Source organism: Piliocolobus tephrosceles, chromosome 1, assembly GCF_002776525.5.
Source record: "Piliocolobus tephrosceles isolate RC106 chromosome 1, ASM277652v3, whole genome shotgun sequence".
In the NCBI taxonomy this organism is placed as follows: domain Eukaryota; kingdom Metazoa; phylum Chordata; class Mammalia; order Primates; family Cercopithecidae; genus Piliocolobus; species Piliocolobus tephrosceles.
In genome coordinates, this window is record NC_045434.1 from 186,038,830 (window position 1) to 186,063,618 (window position 24,789).

Below are 24,789 nucleotides of genomic sequence, written 5' to 3' on the forward strand. Positions count from 1 at the left end.
TGGGGTCGGGCGGGGCGGTGCCTCAGTCCAAGCCTCGCCGCAGCCGTAGATCAGCAGTAAGTACCGCCCCATTAGAGCCTCGGCCTCCAATCGTATAACAGGTTTCGCCCAGGCCCCACCCTGAACCAATCCTCAGTCGGACTCTGGCCTGTTGCCTGAAGTCTTCCGCCCATCGTCAAGATGGCGCTCCAATCCGAAAGCCGCCGGGCTGGAGACACAGGCGGGCGGCGGGGCCCGAGACGCAGGTGGGGGGCGGGGCCCAGGAGAGGCGGGGCCGCGGCAAAGGCTGGGGAGGAGGGAGCGGTGCGTCACTTCCGTTGTCAGGTGGCGGCGCCGCAGCCATGGAGGGAGGCGGCGGCGGCGGCGGCGGCTCGGTTGGCTGCGCTGGAAGGCGGCGGTGAGCGACTCGCACGCCCCCAGCCCGGCCCCGGCCCCCCGGGACGGAGAGCCGAGCAGCCCTGGCTCTGGGCTACGGACTATGGGCGAACAGCTCTGACCACCCGGCGAAGGTGAGGGCAGGGGTCCAGGAGCGGGGAGCCGGGTGGGGGTCGCGAGTAGGCGGGGCGGGCCCCGGCGGCCGCGGCGGTGGAATCGGAGTGACAGCCTGAAACCATCGGGTGCAGCAGAAATGGTCCCGGCGAATGCCTCCTCCTCGGCTAGGGGCTCTGCCCTTCCCCGGCGGCAGGGGCGAGGACTGCCTCGCGCCGGGTACCGGGAGGCCGCGGGAGCTTCAGTCCCCGCCGCAGCTCTGGGAAGTGGGCACTGCCAGCTTTGCCCAGAGTCACCCAGCCAGTGAGTGAAGCAACCGGTGTGTGAACCCAGCCAGATTTTTCCAAAAAGACACCTTCTGTCTCTCCGTGCTTCCCTCCTAATCCCAAGAGTGAGTTGATAGAACGAGTCCCAAGGGAGGCCAGCCAAGGCTTCCTCCAAGAGCCTTCACTCTTTGGCACGGGCGCTACCGCTGCTGGGGAATTTTTATATCCCGGGCGGCGTTCAGGTACGAGTTACAGCTACCTGCTTGCCAAGGCCATGTTTGGCCGGCCTTTTCCAAGGAGAGCTTGCTGTGGTCAGTGTTTCACCTGCCGAGCCGGTCAGGCCCGCCCATTCCCACGCCACTTGGCCCCGCCTTCCAGCCAGTAAGTAAGGACATTCGGATTCCCGATGCCGAGTTTTCTGCCCACCCCAATCCCCAGGTTTGAAGCCCTTTTGTTAGCGGAAGGAAGAGATGACAGCCGCCCTCTGTGTGGCAGGATAGACTTTGCTCTGTTTTAAGTCACTAGGGGAAACCGGTTGGCTTTGCTTTGATTTTGAGAACCAGTGGGGAAGAGGGTAGGCATACTGGGCTGGGCGCCTTTCCCTCTGAGTAGTTTTGCGTGAGATAAGGAAGAGCAGAATGTCTAATTGTAGGGTCAAAAGAATCTTGTTTGTAAACAGTGCCTGTGAGCTCGTTTAGTGCTTCCTGATGGCCCTGCTGTGCAAGTTGTTGGTTGGGTTACTCTAGACAGTCCTCATTCATTCATTCATTCATTTCTCACATGACCACAACAAGAGTCCTTGCTTACAGGCAAGTGCTAGACAGTATAGTGGTTAAGAGTAGGCTTTGGAGCCAGACTTCGTGAGTTCAAATTCTGGCTCAGCAACTTTCCAGCTGTGTGTCCGTGGGCACATTGCTTAGTCTGCCTGTGCCTCAGTATCTTCATCTATAAAACAGGGATGATAACATAGAGAGAGACATTGTGAAGAGTAAAAAGTTAACACGTAAAACATACAACCGTGTTTGCCACGTAATAAGGATTCAATAAATGTTACCTATTTTTATTTCAAGGAGCATGCAGTCTAGTTAAGGGAAATTGACCTGTAAACAAATGGTTGAAATGTGGTCTAAAGAAGCTAGTAGTGGCCGGGCGCCGTGGCTCATGCCTGTAATCCTAACACGTTGGGAAGCCGAGGCGGGCGGATCACCTGAGGTCAGAAGTTTGAGACCAGCCTGGCTAACATGGTGAAACCCCATCTCTACTAAAAATAGAAAAATTAGCCAGGCGTGGTGGGACAGCCCTGTAATCCCAGTTACTTGGAAGGCTGGGGCAAGATAATTGCTTGAACCTGGGAAGCAGAGATTACAGTGAGCCGAGATTGAGCCACTGCACTCCAGCCTGGGTGACAGAGTGAGACTCTGTCTCAAAAGAAGAAGAAGAAGAAACTAATAGCAGCAGCAGCAGAGTGCTGTGGGAGCCCAGTGGAGAAAGGTGCGAGCTCAGCCTTGGGGGTGCGGTGGGGTCAGGAGTGTGCCATGGGAAGGCTTGGCAGAAGTGATGCTGGAGCTGAGTCTAAAAGGAGAGGAGGAGAGGCTTAGCTAGGTGAGAATGAATACTTAGAGGGTGAGATAGACAAGTAAACTCATAGTTTATTCCAGAAATCTCAGCTTGTTCAATCTAGTGCTATGGAAGTTGATATGGTACAAGTGAAGCAGTATAGGTGGATGAAAGAATGCCATGTTAACAATTTTATCATGCCCAGGGCAGCCAGGAGCAAGTGAAAAGGTCTGAAGCAGGGGAATGACGTGATTGGTTACATATTTTATGTTATGTTATGTTATGTTATGTTATTTTTTGAGACGGAGTCTCGCTCTGTCGCCCAGGCTGGAGTGCAGTGGCCGGGATCTCAGCTCACTGCAAGCTCTGCCTCCTGGGTTCACGCCATTCTCCTGCCTCAGCCTCCCGAGTAGCTGGGACTACAGGCACCCGCCACCTCGCCCAGCTAGCTTTTTGTATTTTTTAGTAGAGACGGGGTTTCACCCGGTTAGCCAGGATGGTCTCGAACTCCTGACCTCGTGATCCGCCCGTCTCGGCCTCCCAAAGTGCTGGGATTACAGGCTTGAGCCACTGCGCCCAGCGGTTACATATTTTAGAAAGATTTCACTGGAGTCCCAGTAGAGGAGGGAAGGAGGAGGACAGGAGGGACTGAAGGGCTGGAGAACTCTTCAGAGACAAACCTAGGCTTCTGAGAGAGGAGAGTTGGTGCTGGGGCGATGGATCTTTGCTGAGGAAGCACCATGTGCAACCAGTGCCAGATGGCAAGCTCCCTGCATTGGCCTGGGCTTCTCTGCCTGACACAGAAGTGCCTGGCACATGTGCCCCTCTCTTCCTGGGATTTCAGGTTGCTTGAGCATCTGGGGAGATAAGACTGCCCTCTCAAAGGCCAGTTGTAAAGGGTGCTGTGTTTGCTAACTTGTGCTTTTAATTTGACCTTTGGGGAAGGCAGTAGATTGTAGTAGTTAAGAGCTTATTTGAGGCCAGGCGTGATGGTTCACACCTGTAATCCCAGCACTTTAGGAGGCCGAGGCGGGCAGATCACCTGAGGTCAGGAGTTCGAGACCAATCTAACATGGAGAAACCCCTTGTCTACTAAAAATACAGAATTAGCTGGGCGTGGTGGTGCTTGCTTGTAATCCCAGCTACTCGGGAGGCCGAGACAGGAGAATCGCTTGAACCTGGGAGGCGGAGGTTGTGGTGAGCCAAAATTGCGCCGTTGCACTCCAGCCTGGGCAACAAGAGCAAAACTCTGTCTCAAAAAAAAAAAAGCTTATTTGTCTCTGCCATCAGACAGATATGTGTGCTACTCCTATCCATGCTGGTCGCTAGGGGTTACTTACTCTCTCCATCCCAGCTTTCTCATCTGTAAAATGGGGACAATAAGAGTACCTTCCTAACAGGGCGGTTGTGAGGAGTAAGATGTTACAGGATGAATACTTAGCAGACACTGAATAGTAAATGTTAGCTCTTATTACAGGCTATAGGAAAGAACTTAGGAATTAGTTGCAGCAATTCATGGCAACTAGAACTATGTCCCATTCCTGAGGGATCACAAGATCACAGAATTTTATTTTATTCTTTCTGAAAAGAAAATCTAAGGGGAGTTTACCCAGTCTGTATGGGAGCCATGCAGATGATTCAGCTTGGCTCTTTAAAAGAACTATTTTTAAATATAGAAGTAGGACTGCTGAGAAAAAAATAGTACTTTAAAGTATACATGGGTTGGCCAGGCGCGGTGGCTAATGCCTGTAATCCCTGCACTTTGGGAGGCTGAGACAGGCAGATCGCTTGAGCCTAGGAGTTCAAGACCAGCCTGGGCAACATGGCGAAACCTGTCTCTACAAAAAATACAAAAATTAGCTGGGCATGGTCATACGCACCTGTAGTCCCAGCTACTAGGGAGGCTGAGATGGTAGGATCTCTTGAGTGCAGGAGATGGAGGCTGCAGTGAGCCAAGATTGCACCACTGCATTCCAGTTCAGGTGAACAGTGAGACCCTGTCTCAAAAAAAAAAAGTATACGTGGGAGAAAATGTATTTAGAATTTCTCCTCTGTGTGTCCCTGCTAGCAACCCTAGTCTGGTACCTGATTAAGCAGCATCAAGAGGCGTCACACACGCTGATGAGTGTGGTAACTCAAAATATAGAGCCCTGATTCCACATACATGAGCTCCCATGTGTGGCTGAGGCTGTGCTGGGTCCTGGGGGCAGGAGGAGGATGGAGAGGCCGGCCCTACCATGGAGGAGGTTGTGGTCTAGCAGGACGGGGCAGGCTTCTAACCAATTAACATGTACACAGTTTGGCAAGTCTCTCACAGAAGTCTGCAGCATGTGGGGGACCCCAGTGGAAGAAGTGATTGAGCTCTAGGATGAGGAGGAGACTGAGAAGAACTTCAGAGAGCCCTTAGAACTTGGACTGGGACTAGGCACAGCAGCTCACGCCTATAATCCCAACACTTTGGGAGGCTGAGGCAGGAGGATCGCTTGAGCCCAGGAATTGAAGACCAACCTGGCCAACATAGTGGGACCCTATCTCTACAAAAATTAAAAAAGAAAATATTAGTTAAGCATAGTGGCATGTACCTGTAGTTCCAGCTACTTGGAAGGCTGAAGTGGGAGGATCATTTGAGCCTGGGAGTTCCTGACTCCCAGTAAGCTGTAATCACACCACTGCACTCCAGCCTGGACAACAGAGTGAGACCCTGTCTCAAGAAAAGAACTTGAACTGGATCTTGAAGAATGAATAGAGTTTTCTGGGGGTCTATTAAGCCCTCCAGGCACGGGGAGCAGCCTGGCACAAGCATGGATATGTGGTAATTCATGTGTCACTTTAGGAACCACAGGAGTTCTAGCCCAGAGTGTGAAGGGACAGACTGCAGGACGTGCCTGAGAGGCAGGCACTAGGGCTCAGATGCTTGAATTTTGTATTCTGTTGGTGATGGATGCCTTGCGTTAAGTGGAGGAAACATACCATTAGACCTGCATCTGCTTTGGAGGATGGAGTGGGTCGAGGGGAGGTTGGAGTCCCCATAGGAGGCTGTTGCAGTAATCTCAGCAAGGGCTGAGAGGGGCTTGGATCAGGGCAGAGGCAATGGGGTTGAGAAGAGGAGCAGAGATGAGCTGTTTGGGGGGAAATCAGCTGGACTCTGGGAGTGTCTGGAAGTGATGCCAGAGGGAGGAGGAATGGTGACAGTGACCTTGAGGTCCTTGGTTTTGGTGACAGAGTGAATGATAGTGCAGACATAGGGATGGCTCAAGGAGAAGATAATGGCCAGTGAAATCTGCCAGCTTCATTCAGTAAACCCTGGGCGCACCCTCTTGGGAAAGAATCAGTTGGAACGTCTTGTAGAACCCTGTCTGAACTTGGGCCAGGCTTCCCTTTGCTTTCACCTGAGTCAGCACCAGGGAGAAGGGCAGCTTTCCGTCCTTCACCTTTCCTCTGCCCAGATTTAACCAGGGAGGTGAACCTCTTCACGTTTCACATCTGTAAAATGATAAATCTTCAGCTTTCCAATGGCCCTGAGAGCAACCCTTCCCTCTGGCAATATCCACCCCAATTCAGCATACTACGGGGTCCTGAACAGCAGAGACCCTCAGGGAGAGGGGCTTTCTCTGTGTCCCCTGGAGATCTTATCTAGAGAGAGGTCTGGAAATTGAAGTTGCTGCCTGATGCTGACTCAGCGGATTCAGCCCCTCAGGAAGGATTGGTATCTGCCAGAGGCCACCCAGGACTTGCTCAGAACCTTTAGGGAAGGGAGAGAAAGCTGCCCAGTGTCCTTGACCCTTGAAGTTCTAAGGGAGCCAGAAGCTGTCCCTCAGCTGGATTGGACTAGAGCAAGGGGTGTGCTGGTGGGCGGGCCTTCAAACAGACCCTTTGGAATTTGGGAGATTTTTTTACATGATTTGTCCTTGGGTTTGTTGTGTAAAGAAAGTAAATGAGAAAATGGTCTGAAACAAGAGCATTTCTTTCTCCTCCACCTGCTCAGGTGAGACTCTGGCCTTGAAGGTAGCCCAGGGCCCACAGCACCCCCAGCGTATCCTCCCAAGCTCTGTAATCAAGATCCAGGAGGGAAAAGGATGGAATTGCTTGCTGTAATTTACTTACCGTCTTAGAGATAGTTCCACTTCGGTACATGCAGGTCTGGGTCGTTTGTGGCTATGATGTGTCCCACTGCGAATGTAATTTATTCAACAAACTCTCTGCTAACACTTGGGTTGTTTTCTGTATTCTACTCTCTAAACACTTCTGCTGAAGTGACTTTCTTCATACATATGAGTTTGCCCACCTTAGGTATCATCTGCAGGATAAATTTCTAGAAGTGAATTGCTGCCTCAAAGACTATCCTTTATTATTATTATTTTTAAATAATTTCTAGGCCTCCTTTAAATAAATTGGGGCAGCCTTATTTTTCCCCCAGCAAGTGAATCTATTCTTTTGGGATGAGGTCGTACTTCCTGAGGGGAACGCAGGTGTTCCCTCTCCCTAAAGAGGCTACAACCCAGGCCAGCCACGGTGGCTCACGCCTGTAATCCCAGCACTTTGGGAAGCCAAGGCGGGCGGATCACAAGGTCAGGAGATTGAGACCATCCTAGCTAACACGGTGAAACCCCGTCTCTACTAAAAATACAAAAAATTAGCTGAGTGTGGTGGCAGGCGTCTGTAGTCCCAGCTACTCCGGAGGCTGAGGCAGGAGAATGGCATGAACCCGGGAGGTGAAGCTTGCAGTGAGCCAAGATCGTGCCACTGCACTCCTGCCTGGGTGACAGAGCAAGACTCCGTCTCAAAAAAAAAAAAGCCACAATCCAATGGTGTTCATTCTGTCCTGGCCATGACAGTCAGTCTTGGGTGTGAGTTCAGGCTCCCCAGAGCTTAGCAGTCCACAGGCCTGATGGTTTCAAAGGAACTCTAGTTGTTGGAAAGCAGCAAAAGTAGAAGAACTGAGAAGGGGTCTTGTCATGCAGAATAAAGCTGTCCCCTCTAAATATGTTTACACGCTGCCACCTACTTGGCAAAAGACATAGAGGATCTTCAGCCTTTAGGAAGTCTGGATGCAAGGGTCCAGAAGGCAGAGAGAGTGGACTGGTCATTGTAGTGGGAATTGGCAAGAACAGGACTGCTGTGCTTGTCATTTCTGTCTGGGGCAGAGCTGATGTGAGTTGTGTTGAGGGGACAACAGTGCCTCTAGGGAGAAACTCAGTTCAGCGCCTTGGGGACCTTGGACCTGGTGTAGCCCAGCATTCCATGGGGCTTTTGGAATCCTGTTGCTGGCATCTGCCAACTCTAGGGAGCAAGAGTCCTGCTACTTTTTGCAATAAGTATGGCGCTCCCAGCGTTACTGAGTTTGGGGTAAGTTTCATAGTGTGTGTTCTTTTCTGACTCCTGGAGTGGGCCCTTCTGAAAAAACAGGAAGGAAACCAGCAAAAAAACAAGGAGGCCCGGCCAGGTGCGGTGGCTCACGCCTGTACCGCGTGAGGCTTTGGGAGGCTGAGGCAGGCAGATCACGAGGTCAGGAGATCAGGACTATCCTGGCCAACATGGTGAAACCCCATCTCTACTAAAATACAAAATATTAGCTGGGCGTGGTGGTGCGTGGCTGTGGACCCAGCTACTCAGGAGGCTGAGGCAGGAGAATTGCTTGAACCCAGGAGGCAGAGGTTGCAGTGAGCCAAGATCACGCCACTGCACTCCAGCCTGCTGACAGAGCAAGATTCCGTCTCAAAAAAAAAAAAAAAAAAAAAACAAAGGAGCCCCACCACCTCGCAGGTCCTTTGCAATACTGCAATACATTATTGACTCTAAGGAAGTAAGGGTTGTCTCTTATTTTACAGAGAACACCCAGGCTCAGAGCGGGGGTAAACAGCCTGTCCACTATTACACAGCCAGTAAGGGCAGAGCTGGGATTTCCAACTCAGTTTGTGTGACTCTAGAGCCCATGTGCCCTTCCTCCATCCTGGCCGGGCTCTGGCCCCGGGGAGTCCAGCCCACATAGAATCTTGGACTCATAGAGCCAGCCCCAAAGCTGAACCAGTCCCTTTCTTGCCTGAAGAATGGAAACCGCCACTGCCTTGAGACAAGTCCCTCCCCGACCTGCCCTATGGGTAGTGGGCAAGGAGACTTGCAACCATGTCACCCAGCAGTTAAGGGCCTAGGCTCAAATCAGATGTGGCTTCAGATACTGAAGTGAGTGACCTTGAAAAAGTCACTTCCTGTCTCCAACCCCAGCTTCCTCCTCTGTAAAATGGGCATCACAATTCTTGCACTTAAGGTAGTCATGAGATACAAGGCTTTATGGCCTGTAGCACGTTCAGCCTGGTGCATGACAGGCAGACAGAACCCAGGGGCCAGCTCTAGCAAGGCCCAGGTGAGTTCTTGCCAGTGAGCCTGTGAGTGTCCCAAAAGAGGCATCCTGAGCCAGTTTTCAGCCCTTATGGATGCCAGGTCGCAAGCAGAAAGTTCCTTACAGGCATGTTTGCAGGCTATCTGGAGAGCTGCAGGGGTGTTCGCTTTGTCCTCCTGCCTCTCACTCTTTTGCTGCACCATTGCATTGGCACACAAGCTCACACATCCAGGGCACTTATGCTTACACCTCTTCCCAGGCCATACTCTCTCAAGTCCACCTTCTCTGAGGCCCAGCCTCGCCTGATTCCACTACTACTTTTTTTTTTTTTTTTTTTTTTGAGACGGAGTCTCACTGTGTTGCCCAGGCTGGAGTGCAATGGCATAGTCTTGGCTCACTGCAACCTCCGCCTCCCAGATTCAAGCAATTCTCCTGCCTCAGCCTCCCGAGTAGCTGGGACTACAGGCGCATGCCACCACACCCGGCTAATTTTTCTATTTTTAGTAGAGACGGGGTTCAGTGTTGGCCAGGCTGGTCTTGAACTCCTGATCTCATGATCCGCCACCTCGGCCTCCCAAAGTGCTGGGATTACAGGCGTGAGCCACCACGCCTGGCTCCACTACTCCTCTTAATACTTCTAATGGGTTCAGAAAATCTTTAGATTTTAAAAAATATTGTTGTTTTAGTAGTTTATGGTACAATAGTTAAACAATACGGGAGAATATATAATAAAGCTCTCCCTCCCCTCTTGGGGCCCTTAGTTCTATTGACTGGAGGTGTCCACTTAAATTTCTTCTAGGCTGAGCGCGGCGGCTTATGCCTGTAATCCCAGCATTTTGAGAGACCGAGGCTAGTGGATCATGAGGTCAGGAGTTCAAGACGAGCCTGGCCAAGATAGTGAAACCCTGTCTCTACTAAAAATACAAAAATTAGCCAGGTGTGGTGGCGAGCACCTATAATCCCAGCTACTCGAGAGTCTGAGGCAGAGAACTGAACCAGGGAGATGACGGTTGCAGTGAGATTGTACCATTGCCCTCCGTCTAAAAAAAAAAAATTTCTTCTAGAAGTTTCCTATGCATATTCAAAGGTGTGTATAATCTTTTTTAACCTAAATAGGATTATGCTATACATATATTCCTGCAGTGTGCTTATGTTGGTAACATAGACATCTTTATCAGCAGGCGTGGACCTAGTTGGAAAGGCTGCATAGTATTCCGTTGTCTAGATGAACATAATTAGCCAGTCCTCTCTGGATGGCCGTTTAGGTAGTTTCCTGCCTTGGGGGCACGTGTGTGTGTGTTGATTTTTATGGTTTTGTTTTTTGCTGCTACACGTGTCTCTATAGGGACCCTTGTTGAGCACATTATCTTTGTGAACCTGTGTGAGTATATCTGCAGGATCCATCCCAGAACTGGCATTGCTAGGCCCAAGGCAGGTCCATTTTCTTTTTCTTTGTTGGCTGTGGTTTCACACCTGTTTCCTGCATACCTTCTGGGCTTGTGCAGAGCCTGGGAGGCCTGAGGTGGACCAGACCCTTCTCGAGACCTACATATAAGCGGACACATAATGAACACGCCCTCAGTGCATGGACATAGTCTTGCAGTGGTGGCTCCTGGCCCTCGTGATCTGCCACGTCCAGCTCTTGGTGATTCAGAGCAGGGGAGGCCAACAGAGGAGCACTCTGAAGGGACCGCCTGCTGTTGGCCTTTCTAATCATACCAGGCAGCCTGTTGCCCCTCTGAGCAGCCATAGCCCTCAGCATTCAGTCAGACTTCAGAAAGCGAACTGTATTGTTCACTGTCAAAGTTGTGAATTTTTTTTTTTTAAAGACGGAGTATTGCTCTTGTTGCCCAGGCTAGAGTGCAATGGCACGATCTTAGCACACTGCAATCTCCACCTCCCGGATTCAAATGATTCCCCTGCCTCAGCCTCCCTAGTCACTGGAATTATAGGCACCCGCCACCATGCCCAGCTAATTTTTGTTATTTTCAGTAGAGACAGGGTTTTGCCATGTTGGCCGAACTGGTCTCAAACTCCTGACCTCAGGTGATCCACCCGCCTCAGCCTCCCAAAGTGCTGGAATTACAGGCGTGAGCCACCGCGCTTGGCCTAAAGTTGTGAAATTTAATTTAATTTTTAACAGAGGCAGTTAAGGAAAGGCAATTTGCTGGCCCCAGTCCAGATTGCCTTTCTCACAGGATAATTGTGGTGATTTTTGCTATTGAAAACAGTATGAAGAGAATCGCAGGCACCTAGGCCTGGCCTGGCTGGGCTTTCCTCTCTGTCACTCTGGAAATCTGGGATAGAAGGATGGAAACGTAACATTTCTTTCTTTCTTTTTTTTTTTTTTTTTTTGAGACAGAGTCTCACTCTGTCACCCAGGCTGGAGTGCAGTGGCACGATCTCGGCTCACTGCAGCCTCTACCTCCTGGGTTCAAGTGATTCTCAAGTGATTGTCCTGCCTCAGCCTCCTGAGTAGCTGGGATTACAGGCGTCTACCACCACACCCAGCTGATTTTTGTATTTTCAGTAGAAATGGGGTTTCACCGTGTTGGCCAGGCTGGTCTCAAACTCCTGACCTCAGGTGATCAACCTGCCTCGGCCTCCCAGTGTTGGGATCACAGACGTGAGCCATCACACCCAGCCAGGAAACGTAACCTTTCTAAGTTAAGCATCTAGTGCCTGCTATGTGCTGGGCCCTGGCAATCCTGAAGGGAGGGAACCATTTTTGGGAGTAGCACTGTCCCCGTCCTCTAGACAGAAGACTGCAGAGCCGAGAAGCATGTGTCCAGGTCACACAGTGAACAGAATGGTGGCTTTTAGACTCAACCAGTGGTTGTTTGCTGCTTTCTCCTTGCCTGATTTGGGCTATTGTGAGTGGTAAGAACTTGAACTCCACATGGGACCCCATGGCAGGCCTTATTCCAGGGCTGAGTCACTGCACAAAGCAATAACTGATGGTTGGAGCTGAGGGGCCTCTTAGTCACATGCCCATGCCAGGATCTCCCTTGTTGCAATCTCCTCTTCTAGTCCAAGTGAGCCAGAGCAGGCCAGTATGACAGGGAAGACCTGCCAGTGACTCAGTCTGCCTTCACTGCACATGGCAGAAGGCACCCTGCAGAGCCAAGGGGCCACCGCAAACATCCCCTAAGCCAGTGTGCTTGGCTGCTTTCCCAGGCTACTTCTCGGGATGGAGATGCCAGGCCAATACGGCCCAGAGAAAGAGCTTGTAAGTCTGTCCCTTCCTCCTCTGACACCCACACACAGTGACGGATTATTTGTTGTCACATCAGCTGCTTCCGGAGGCCCTTGGGAGGGGAGAGCCAGTGGCAAGTCTGGCAGTGCTGCCCCGGATTCTGCGCTGGTGGCTCTCATCATGACTGCTGGTAAAGCCCTTTGCTCCCAGGAGCAGCCGGCCTGGTTCAGGGCCATGGGGACTGGTCTCTAACTCCATTTATCTTTCCCCCAGGAGAGCCTGCAGAGAAAGCTTCTCTGTGTGCACAGCCCTGAGACTTTTCTTCCAGAATTTCTCTGGGATGCATCCCTTGGCCAGGGGCCTTTAGCTTGTAGACTTTCTTTGCAGCCTCCAAAGGAGGTCACAGAAAAGCCCAGTGGGGACTTCCTCGGGGCAATGGGATGAGGAGGGATATCACTGATTACACAGTCTCCTTTTGTGGGGCTAACTCATGAACCTTGCCTCCTGGAGGAGACTAGAGCTAGGTCACCAAGCTGCAGACCCTGGAGTTTCAGGCCCTGCCTGGCCCCCAGGCCTGCTGTGCTCTGCACATTGGACTCCTGCTGAGGAAAGGCAGTGGTGGCAGAGGATGTGCTGGGGGAGCAGGCTGGGCGCAGGGCCCTCTTGCTGACCGCCCCTCCCACTTCCCACTGGGCTGAGTCACTTCCTCTCTGGCTGCAGCAGGTACTCTCCCACAGGCTGGGAGCAGAGCAGGCCTCAGGGGGTGGGGTCACCCCATACAAAGAGAGCTCTGGTTAGAAGCAGCCAGAGCTTACATTGCTTACAACCCCCAAAGCAATAAAGTGCAGCATTTGGAGATGTGATATTGTGCATTAGATGATGATATTATGTATTCTTGACAAATTGGAGCTATACATGTCCTGTGTTTTAAAAATGAACAAAATCATCGCTGTCTTTTGGAACAGTGAAGATGACAGCACATGCATGAATCTTTGTCATCAGGGAGTCCTGGCTGAAATCGAGGGATTACTAATCCTCCTCTCTCTCCGCCTCCCCAGCCCATCAGCATCTGTCCTGAGCACAAAACAAATGGCTTCCAGTGGGTTCCTAAGGAGATTGTTCACAGCCACCAAGCTCCCGGGGAGAGGGTACGTGCCTCCTTCAGGGCTGGCTGTCATTCAGACTCAGCGAGAAAGCCCTCACCAGAGCCTCGACCTGGGCCACCGTCTTTAGGCTTTGCTTTTTCAATAATGAAAGGGGAGAATGCACATCAGAAAGTGGTGCCAGTTAAAGAGAAAATCTGGGAAACACTGGGAATGGTTTCTGGCAAGCGGTGGGTGCCCATCAAATGATAATGAAAAAAAGACATACCTGCAGAGACTTGCCACAGGGAAGCGTCCTCAGCACGGAACAGGGAGCACCTACCCTTCACCCAGCAAAGACCTGGTGATACTGCCAGCCATGGCATCATTCAGCTGTCCTGTGAAGGGAGGCATACTATCATCTCTGTTTTACAGATGAGGAAACTGAGGCCCCCAGAGGGTAGGTGACTAGTGTAGAGTCACAAGAGAAGTGAGTGTCAGAAGTTGAAATTTGAGCCCAGACCTCCATGACCCCCAAATCCATCTTGTTATCCCAGTTGGCATTTGCGTCACTGGTCCATGGCTTGAAACCCTTGGTTCTCTGAGCTATGAATTCCTCTGGGTTTCCTGGACTGCCTTTGTGGATGGAGAGCAGGTCTGTAGGTGTCCCTGGTAGAAGCATCTAAACGTGAGTATTAAGTGCACCAGGAGTGGTGCCCAGAGTGCTTGTGTCAGGGAAGGGTGGGGGATGCTGCCTCTTGGCTCATGGAGGGATATCTCAGTAACCCAGCCTCTGACTCAGCCCTTTTCTCCAGAGAGGCCCCAGTCAGCAGCCCCTGAAATGCCTCCTTCCGAGGGAAGCATGGCTTATCTCCCTCCCTGCTCACCTGCAGCTTTCTGGCTTGATGGCACCTTGGTTGCAGGAGAATGATTGTTTAGAAGTAAGTCTAGAGGGTACTGTCCTCTCTATGCTTGGCATGCCTGGAACTATGCAGACATTGGGTGGAGAAGGAACAATTGAGGAATCAGTGTAGTCAGGGAAAAAGAATATGGAATACAGCATTGGAAAAGCTGTTTTTATATCCCAGCTCTTCCAACAGCTAGCCAGGTGACTTCAGGAAGGTCTCAGAGTTCTGAGTGTCAATTTCTTTTTTCTTTTCTTTTTCTTTTTTTTTTTTTTGAGACAAGGTCTCACTTTGTCCCCCAGGCTAGAGTGGTACTGTCATGGCTTGCTGCAGCCTTGAACTCCTGAGCTCAACAATCCTCCAAACTAAGCAACCTAAAACTCCCAAGTAGCCGGGACTACGAGCTGTGCCCAGCTTTGAACTCCTGGGCTCAAGTGATTCTCCCACCTCGGCCTCCCAGAACGCTGGAGTAACAGGCATGAGCCACCACGCCTGAGCTCAATTTCTTTTTCTAGAAAATGTTGTGTTTTGTGTGTGTGTTGTGGGGACATGATCAGTTGTCATTATGTACCAGCCCTCCACATCCATGGGTTCTGCATCTGTGGGTTCAACCAACTGCAGATCAAAAATGTTCAGGAATAAAAATGGATGGTTGTGTCTGGACTAAACATGTACAGACATTTTCTTTCTCCGTGCCCTGCCCTCCCCTCCCCTCCCCTCCCCTCCCCTCTTTTCAGTGGAGTCTCGCTCTGTCACCCAGGCTGGAGTGCAGTGGCGCAATCTCGAGTCTCTGCAACCTTGGCCTCCAGGTTCCAGCAATTCTCCTGCCTCAGCCTCCCAAATAGCTGGGATTACAGGCAAACAGTGCCACACCCAGCTAGTTTTTTTTGTATTTTTAGTAGAGATGGGGTTTCACCATGTTGGCCAGGCTGGTCTCGAACTCCTGACCTCAGGTGATTTGCCCACCTTGGCCTCCTAAAGTGCTGGGATTATAGGTTTGAGCCACCGCACCCAGTCCTTTTTTTTTTTTTTGGTGACAGGGTCTTGCTCTGCTCTGTCACCTAGGCCGGAGTACAATGGTATGATCACATGATCTGTGATTACATAGGCATGACCCATGGCACCCAGCCATACTGTTTTTTTCCTGTCATTCTTTCTTTCTTTTTTTTTTTAGACAGAGTCTCACTCTGTTGCCCAGGCTGGAGTGCAGTGGTGTGATCTCGACCCACTGCAAGTTCCGCCTCCCAGGTTCACTCCATTCTCCTGCCTCAGCCTCCCGAGTAGCTGGGACTATAGGCGCCCACCGCCATGCCTGGCTAATTTTTTGTATTTTTAGTAGAAATGGGATTTCACTGTGTTAGCCAGGATGGTCTGGATCTCCTGACCTCATGATCCACCTGCCTTGGTCTCCCAAAGTGCTTGGATTACAGGCGTGAGCCACCACGCCTGGCCCTTCTTGTCATTATTTCTTAATACAGTATAATAACTACACAGCATTTCCATTGCATTAAGTATTATAAATCTAGAGATTATTTAAAGTATATGGGCCTGGGCATGGTGGCTCTCGCCTGTAATCCCAGCGTTTTGGGAGGCTGAGGTGGACAGATCACTTGAGGTCCAGGAGTTTGAGACCAGCCTGGTCAATACGGTGAAACCCCATCTCTCCTAAAAATACAAAAATTAACTGGGCATGGTGGCATGCACCTGTAATCCCCACTACTCAGGAGCCTGGGGCATCAGAATCACCTGAACCCAGGAAGCGGAGGTTGCAGTGAGCCAACATCGTGCCACTGCACTCCAGCCTGGGTGACAGAGCGAGACTCCATCAAAAAAAAAAAAAGTGTAGCATGGGAGTATATGTACGGGTTGTATGCAAATACTACGTTATATTAGGGACTTAAGCATCCTTGGATTTTAGTATCTGTCAGAGGTCCTGGAACCAATCCCCCATGGATACTGAGGGATGATTATATTCGCAAGTGCTTTGTAAACTATAAAGCCATGTGTAAAAATTAATTATGTTGGTTAATCTGAGAGTGTGAGCTGCCCTTGCGGGTTCTAAGTCTGAAATTCACCACCCAGAGAGGTGCGCAGTAATCTACAAGAGCCCTGGCAGCCACCTAGTGTGGACAGGTGGTCTGTAGAGCATGGGTGGTGACCTCAGTTTGATCACACATTCAGATTTCACATCAGTCACCTCGAGTGTCATCATTTCACCCCAGGTGTAGTCAGGTAAATGCATAGTTAGGCCAGAAGTTCTCTTCAGAGAAGCGAAAGTGGTTGAAATTTTTCTGACCAACAGAAGGACCTTCACACCACAAACCTGGAGTGGCATGGAGGACCTGTCACCAGTGTGAAGGGACAGGCCAGGCTGTCACTCACACACTCTCCACATCTTGTCGCAGGAAAGCAGATCGTTTGGCTGGATTTGGGGCATTCTCCCACACAGGGCCTGGTCCATCTCTTCATCAGTTAGGGCTTCTGCACAGCTGCAGGTGTGCTGTGAGTAGGTTTATTTCTTCAGTAGGGGTTCCTCTCCAGCAGCAAATGCTGTCTAAGCGTAACCCCTGGTGACCAGCCAGCTTAGACCCCGTTCTGCCTCATGCGTTTCTGACATGGGACTTCTGGACAGACCATCGAGTGCAGCCCCAGTTACCTACAGCTGCGGCACCCTGTCTCCAGCCGTGAGTTGGCAGATACTGGCTCGTCTGACCGTCTGTACTTTCTTCAGCGTCCCACTCCAGCCGCTGACCTCTCCTTGGACATAGTTTTCCTGTGAATCACACTTTGTACCTCTTTATTCAACTGCTTCTGTCTCCTGCCCCAGCAGGGACCATGGTGCCTTATGGATGCCCAGCAAACAGCCCCACACTGTGTTCTCTTCCAGCTTTGCCCGGGCAGTGGGCTGGGTGCAGGGAGGCAGCGGTGGATGGGAGTTGCTCCCTCAAGGGAGCCCACAGCCTGAGATGGGGGAGTCAGACAGATACACCAATGTGCAGCACAGTGGGAGGGGATGGAGGTGTGCTCAGGTGCTCTGGGGGTTGGAGGAGGAGCAGCCAGCTTTGGCAGGAGGCCTTCTGTGAAGACTTTGTGCAGCAGGTGACATTTCAGTGAGGACTGAGGGAGAAGGATGTACCAATCAGGGAGAGCAGGGCGGGGCAGGGGTGTTCATGGCATACTCGGGATTGTGTCATTTGGTGTGGCTGGATTTAGGGTCCATTTAAGGGCAGTGAGGCTGGAGAGGTAGTCTAGGTCTGGTTAGGCTCACTGAGGAATTGGGGTTCTTCCTGAAGAGCATGGAGCCTTTGGAGGACCTCCAAAGTGGCAGAGAGACGGCAGCCTCCTGGGATCTGATTGCCCAGCCCCACTCACACAGGTGGCTGAGGTGGGCTCTTCCCATGGCGTGCATCCTTCCTGATCAACCTGCGGAGAGCAGGGCCCCACCATCCTGCACCTGGTGCAGAGAAACCCTGTGAAGATGCACTGCAGAAAGACGCCACCAGGTGGCAGGCCCGGAGATTGCATGGAGGCCCCCCCACCCACCATTTCCTTGATATAGCACAGTATTGAAGAGAGGGGGCCATACAAGACTGAATTCCTGTTCATGCCAGGCTGGTTCTGCCCAACATATATGAGACTGCACGTTCTGCCACTGTTGGCTGTGTACCCACAAGCCACAGGTCCCTCTGAACCTGTGAATCAGGTCTTGGGAGCTATTTGAGCAGGTTGGACTTTCTCCTCTACCTCCGGGGACCTGAGAGTAAGTTACAGACTTCATGACCGTTCACCCCGAAACACTTGAGTATGTATCACCTCAGAACAAGGACATTCTCCCGTAGAACCACAATGCAATTTGCAAGTTCCGGAAACTTAGCTGATACAATACTATTATCTAATAAACAGTCTATATTCAGATTTTACCAGTTGCCCAGTCATGTCCTTTGTACCTTTTTTCTCCAGGATCACCCATTGTATTTCTTTGTTGTATGTGTTTAGTCTCCTTTAATCTAGAATCATTCTTGAGCTTTTCTTTAACTATCTGACATGGATGTTTTTGAAACATACAGGCCTATTGTGAATGTCCTTCAATTTGGGTTTGTTTCATGATTAGATTCGAATTATACATTTTTGGGGAAAAAAAAAAAAAACTGCATGAGTAGATCGGGGGCGGTGGCTCACACCTGTAATCCTAGCACTTTGGGAGGCCAAGGTGGGAGGATCACTTTAGTCCAGGAGTTGGAGACCAGCCTATGCAACATAGCAAGACCTCCTCTCTACAAAAAATTTAAAAAATTAGCCAGGTATGGTGACGTGTGCCTGTAGGCTCAGCTACCCGGGAGGCTAAGGTGGGAGAATCACTTGGGCCTGGGAGGTGGAAGCTGCACTGCGGTCTGGGTGACAGAGCAAGACCCTGTCTTGGAAAAAAAAAAAAAATAGCATAAGTAGGACATGTTGATTAAGGGCATCATGTCAGGAGGCATGTGATGCCAGTTTGTTCTGTTATTGGTGATAGTGACTTTGACCACTTGGTTAAGATTGCAGCTTGCGGCCAGGCGCGGTGGCTCAAGCCTGTAATCCCAGCACTTTGGGAGGCCGAGACGGGCAGATCACAAGGTCAGGAGATCAAGACCATCCTGGCTAACATGGTGAAACCCCATCTCTACTAAAAAATACAAAAAAAAACTAGCCGGGCGAGGTAGCGGGCGCCTGTAGTCCCAGCTACTCGGGAGGCAGAGCTTGCAGTGAGCTGAGATCCGGCCACTGCACTCCAGCCCGGTCGACAGAGCAAGACTCTGTCTCAAAAATTGCTCTGTCTGGGTGGATTGCAGCTTGCCTTTTAAAAAACATAGGTATATTTACACACAGTGATTTCACGTCTTTTAACTGTACTGTTCAATTGTTTTGACCAACGCACACACTCAGAAGCTATGTCCTTCGGCAGTAAAAGTTTTACAGCGCAATATATGTGCTCTGCCCTCCTCCTGCAATCCAGCTCCAGGAGATGTTAAGCTGGAGGCACCAGGTCTGAATTCCAGACTCCTCTCCACCACCCACACTTCACCTCCAACTGGAGCATGACCACAGACCCCTTCAGGGAGGCTGGCGGCCTCTTCATCCTGGACAGTCCCTTACTGTGTGCCAAGTAGGTAATTGCCAACGTGTGCGCTCCTATGTGGCCGCCTGTGGGGATGCTTCTCTGTGTGTGGGGGGGACCCTCCATGCCTTGGCCAGGCTTCAGCTGCTTTGTAGTTGGGTAGACATGAGGACAGACTGAGCTGGGGAGATCAGTGACGACATTTCATCCACTCAGTGCCGTCTTTGTTTGTATCCCACATCCCTTTGGAGATTGGTGTGTCCACCAGGTTGAACCATGGGGTAGAGCTACCCCTGCCAGCTCTCCTGGACCTGGTCACATTATACCACTGGACTCTGGGCATCTTCAGCCTTGGAACCCTTATGTAGTTCTGATGGCCTGACTTTCACTGCCTTGCTGGGAGACCTGGGCTCACATAGCCCAGTAGCTTTAGGGTGAGGTGACTTTAGCCCCAAATTGACAGAGTAAGATCAGGTACCCCCTACTCAGGCCGTGCAGTGGGAGCTGTCCCACAGGCGAGGCCCTCTCACCCTGAGGCCCATGCTTGCTCCCCAGGCTTGGCAAAGCAATGAAACCCCTTGCTTTCAGAATCGGGCACAGCTACAGCCTGCGGACGGCGGGGTGCCAGCTGGGCTTTCTTGCTCTCTCCTGGCCCCCTCACCCTCATTGTTGCCTCACTGAGCTTCTTGTTGAGTTCAGGTTCTAAGGGGACTGGTGCTGACTTGTGAGGATAGAATGTAGAAGAGTTGGCCGGGCATGGTGGCTCATGTCTGTAATCCCAGCACTTTGGGAGGCCAAGGCAGGCAGATTACCTAAGGTCAGGAGTTCGAGACCAGCCTGGCCAACATGCTGAAACCCTGTCTCCACTAAAAATAAAAAATAAAAAATAAATTAGCTGGGTGTGGTGGTAGGTGCCTGTAATCCCAGGTACTTGGGAGGCTGAAGCAGAAGAATCACTTGAGCCTGGGAGGCAGAGGTTGCAGTGAGCAGAGATTGCACCGTTGCACTCCAGCCTGGGCGACAGAGCAAGACTCTGTCTCAAAAAAGAGACTGCTAAGCAAGGACGGTTGAGTTCCTGGGGCACTGAGTAGTGGGCCCTGCACCCTAGCCTGTGAACCAGGTGTCTGGGGGGACCTGGGCTCCCAGTCTTCCTGAGACCAGAGTAGCCAGGGCATCATCATCACAGATCTCACTGTGAAGCCAGGGTCCCTCTGAGCGGGCCCCCTAGAGGAGTGTTTGTGGACCACTTGCAGGCGTGTCTCTGGAGGGACGCACAGCTGTATGATTGGAGGATGGGGCAGGGAGAGGAGGGTCTGTCCCTGGGAACTGTGTCTTTGCTCACCCTACTAGTAAGCCTGCAGCAGCTTCCAGTTTTCTGGGCCTGCCTCTTCATGACGCTTCCTTTGCTTCAGTCAACTGTGGGTAGCATGAAGGGGTGGCAGGAAGGGAGGCAGCCTTGCTCCCTCTTCCCCCGCGAGCGTCTTTTTCGTCTCCCTGCCCGTCTGCTGCCATCCTTCTGTCGGCCTGTGTCTTGGAGCAGTTCCCGTGCCATTTGCTTGAGTCGAATCCTGATGGGGGGAGGGATGGGTCAGGCTGAGCCCACTCATTGTCTGTGCCGCAGCTGCTCCCTACAAACTGTTGTCTAGACCATGCCTGTGCGTAGGCGCATAGGCAGTGTCTACACAGATGTGACACGCCTCCATGATGCTCTGCAGAGACCTGGGAAAGAAAGAGGAGGCTTACTGTTCCCAGGAAGACAGGGAACAGGGTCAGAAGGGTGGTGATACCAACTTACTACTGGAGGCAGTGGGCAGCGCAGGACAGGCCCAGGGCCACCGACCCTGGCAGTGACTGTCACCAACTGGAGGGAGGGTATCCATTCACTCATGGAGTATCTGCTAGGCCGGGCAGTGGGCTGCAGTGGTTTTGTATATATGTTTATACATTTGTTTTTCCTTGTGAAATGTTTAGTTGTGGTGGAATTTTTCTGGTGGATGGGGGCAGACATTGAGCATATAAACACAAATAAATACATAATTACAAAATTTGGAAAGTACTATGGAGGAAAATTACAGACCACCGTGAGTGAGACTAACTGAGACCCACTGGTCATGAGGCTATCAAGGAAGACTTCTCTGAGGAAGTGATACTTACGTTGAGGAGGATACGTGGGAGTTAGCCAAGTAAAGATCAGGAACACAGTGCCAGACACATGACTGCCCAGCTTTTAAAGATGTCTCTAGAAGCAGTTTTACCCTTCTCTGCTTTTATGTGAACGACATTGAATCTGCTTCCAGCATGAGCCTCTTTGGCAGAAGGCCCAGCCAAGCCTAACTGTGGCTTCTGCTCCATCTGGGGACTGTTGGGGCTCAGTGAGTTACACAATCCTAGTTATTCTCAAAATTAAGTCATGGCTGTGCTCCCCAGTGGCACAGCTCTGAAAACAAATTGGGATGATGGGAGGTGAGCCTGGTAAATTAGACCTGCAGTGCATTGGATCATCCCTCCTACTTTCCGGTTCACCACATATAGTCAGTCTCCTAGAGTTTAGAATAAGGGCCAAAACAGGCCGGGCATGGTGCTTACGCCTGTAATCCCAACACTTTGGGAGGCCGAGGTGGGCGTATCACCTGAGGTTGGGAGTTGGAGACCAGCCCGACCAACATGGAGAAACCCCGTCTCTACTAAAAACACAAAATTAGCTGGATGTGGTGGCACATGCCTGTAATCCCAGCTACTTGGGAGGCTGAGGCAGGAGAATCGCTTGAACCTGGGAGGCGGAGGTTGCGGTGAGCCAAGATCACGCCATTGCACTCCGGCCTGGGCAACAAGAGCTAGACTCCATCTTAAAAAAAAAAAAAAAAAAAAAAAAAAAAGAATAAGGGCCAAAACAATAGCATGTGAGGATTCCACCTTACTGGTGAAGACACATCTGTTCTTAGAGTAGAAGACGGCTTCCAGGAGTATCAGCAAAAACAAACTAAAGGAAAAGACTGAAATATTTAACTACATAAAAAATCAACCTTATTTTTAATTTTAATTTTTAAAAATTTTTAAATGTTATACTAATTTTATTGAGATGGGTCTCACAACATTGCCCAGGCTGGTCTCGAACTCCTGGGCTCAAGCAATCCTCCCGCCTCGGCCTCCCAAAGTGCTGGAATTACAGACATGAGCCACTGCACCCAGCCCTTAACCTTTTCTGTTTTTTTTAATTAAAAGGTTAAAGATGAAAAAGCTATATATTAGTTGCATCCTTACATAGAAAGAGCTTCTAAAAATCAGTAACACTAATACACACATAGCAGTAAAAAATAGAAAAAGAATATAAAGGAAATTCATAAAAGAAATAATAAACACAGCCAGTAAGCGTATGAAACAAATTCAATCTCAGAAATAATGAAAGAATTACGGATTTTAAAATGCTATGCTTTTTGTTGCCCACCAAATGGGCCATTTATAAGAGTAAGGAAATAACTGAGTCCTGGTGCAAGTTCTGGAACTCACTCTCCCACACTGCTGATGGGACTGTAAATTGGCATAGCCATCCTAGAAGCAGCCTGGCAACATATGTCAAATACCCTTACAAACATGCCCCCCTTGTATTAGCCTAATGGGGATTTTTTTTAAATGCGCCCCACTTGACTCTGCAATTCTGCTTCTTGGAATTTATCCAGAGAGAGACAGATAAGTATGACAAGATGTATACTTGTTTTTTTTTTGAAATGGAGTCTTGCTCTGTTTCCCAGGCTGGAGTACAGTGGCGCAATCTCGGCTCACTGCAAGCTCTGCCTCCCGGGTTCATGCTATTCTCCTGCCTCAGCCTCACGAGTACCTGGGACTACAGGCACATGCCACCACACCCGGCAAATTTTTTGTATTTTTAGTAGAGACGGGGTTTCACCGTGTTAACCAGGTTGGTCTTGATCTCCTGACCTGGTGATCTGCCCCTGGCCTCCCAAAGTGCTGGGATTACAGGAGTGAGCCACCGCACCCGGCCAACAAGATGTATACTTGTATGTGCGTGACTATTAATTTCTTTTTTTTTTTTGAGACGGAGTCTCACTCTATCACCCAGGCTGGAGTGCAGTGGCGTGATCTGGGCTCACTACAAGCTCCGCCTCCCAGATTCACACCGTTCTCCTGCCTCAGCCTCCCGAGTCGCTGGGACTACAGGCGCCCGCCACCACGCTCGCTCATTTGTTTTTTGGATTTTTGTAGAGACAGGGTTTCACCGTGTTAGCCAGGATGGTCTTGATCTCCTGACCTTGTGATCCGCCTGCCTCGGCCTCCCAAAGTGCCGGGATTACAGATGTGAGCCACCACGCCTGGCTAATTCTTTTTAAGTGGAAAGAACCTAGATGCCCATAAATAGGGAATGGTCAGAGAAATCACTGTATATTGTACCAAGGAACCCGTGTAGCTATCTCAAGTGATGTTGCAAAAGAATATTGTGATGCAGGGATGTTAATGGGTTTTTGTTTTGTTTTTTACAGCTTTATTGAGATGTATTTCACATACTATGAAATTTATCCTTAATGGTTTTTGTTTGTTTGTTTTGAGATGGAGTCTTGCTGTGTTCCCTAGGCTGGAGTGCAATTGCGCCATCTCAGCTCATGCAACCTCTGCCTCCCTGGTTCCAGCGATTCTCCTGTCTCAGACTTCCGAGACAGGCACCCACCACCATGCCCAGCTAATTTTGTTTTTGAGACAGAGTCTCGCTCTGTTGCCCAGGCTGGAGTGCAGTGGCGTGATCTCAGCTCACTGCAACCTCCGCCTCCCAGGTTCAAGTGATTCTCGTGCCTCAGCCACCAAGTAGCTGGGATTACAATAGGTATGCACCACCAGGACCAGCTAATTTCTGTATTTTTAGTAGAGACGGGGTTTCACCATGTTGGCCCGGCTGGCCTTGAACCCCTGACTTCAAGTGATCCACCCACCTTGGCCTCCCTAAGTGCTGGGATTACAAGCGTGGAGTCACTGCACCTGGCCTCCCTTGATGTATTTTAGGTGGGAAAAAAGGAAACTTACAAAATAGCATCACAGTGTGGTCCACGTGTTTGTGATAATAAAACTTTCTGTAAGCACACACGCAGTCACACACAGGAAAAACATGCTTCAGTGTCAACACAGCAGTTACATCTGGGAGGTAAGGTCATGGGTACCCTATTTTCTTATTTTTGCATATGTGTATTTTCTAACGTTTCTACAGAGAACATCAGTTACTTTTTTTTTTTTTTTTTTTGAGGCAGAGTTTCACTCTTGTTGCCCAGGCTGGAGTGCAATGACACGATCTCAGCTCACCGCAGCCTCTGCCTCCCAGGTTCAAGCAATTCTCCTGCCTCAACCTCCCTAGTAGCTGGGATTATAGGCATGTGCCACCAGGCCCAGCTAATTTTGTATTTTTAGTAGAGACGGGGTTTCTCCATGTTGGTCAGGCTGGTCTCGAACTCCCGACCTCGGGTGATCCACCCGCCTCGGCCTCCCAAAGTGCTGGGATTACAGGCATGAGCCACTGCGCCCGGCCTATCAGTTACTTTTATATGAAGAAAAAGACAGGAACAGGCTGGGATTCTGTGTTTTGGCTCCATTATGGAAGGGTAAAGGCTACACTCCTAAGGTGGATGTCAGGCCTCTATCCTAGGCCACCTCTCACCACTCCCTGCCTCACGTTGGATGCTTCAACAGCACAAACTACCTGCAGTTGGTTGCTTGCATGCCATTTCTTACCTGGGCATGTTTGCTCACTGAGGCCCTCCTACCACGAATGTCCTTGCCCTTTGCCTGGCCCACTCCTGTATCCTTAGGGAAGTTTTCCCGGAGCCCCCCGCCCACACTGGGCATCCTGTGACCCCCAACCTT

The 24,789-nt window shown here is 50.5% G+C and overlaps 1 protein-coding gene across 3 annotated transcripts in view; it reads left to right on the forward strand.

Annotated features, from left to right (window-relative positions):
- The first annotated feature begins 294 nt into the window (after nt 1-294).
- STK40 (serine/threonine kinase 40) overlaps nt 295-24,789 on the forward strand; it is a 39,665-nt gene continuing 15,170 nt past the window's right edge. The window contains exon 1 of one of the 3 annotated variants that reach the window (XM_026455701.2): nt 295-509. The gene's annotated coding sequence lies outside the window, so the exon portion shown is untranslated. Of the gene's footprint in view, nt 510-18,825; nt 18,980-24,789 lie in introns of those variants that run through there. The other 2 variants (XM_026455703.2, XM_031934326.1) reach the window with 2 other exon arrangements.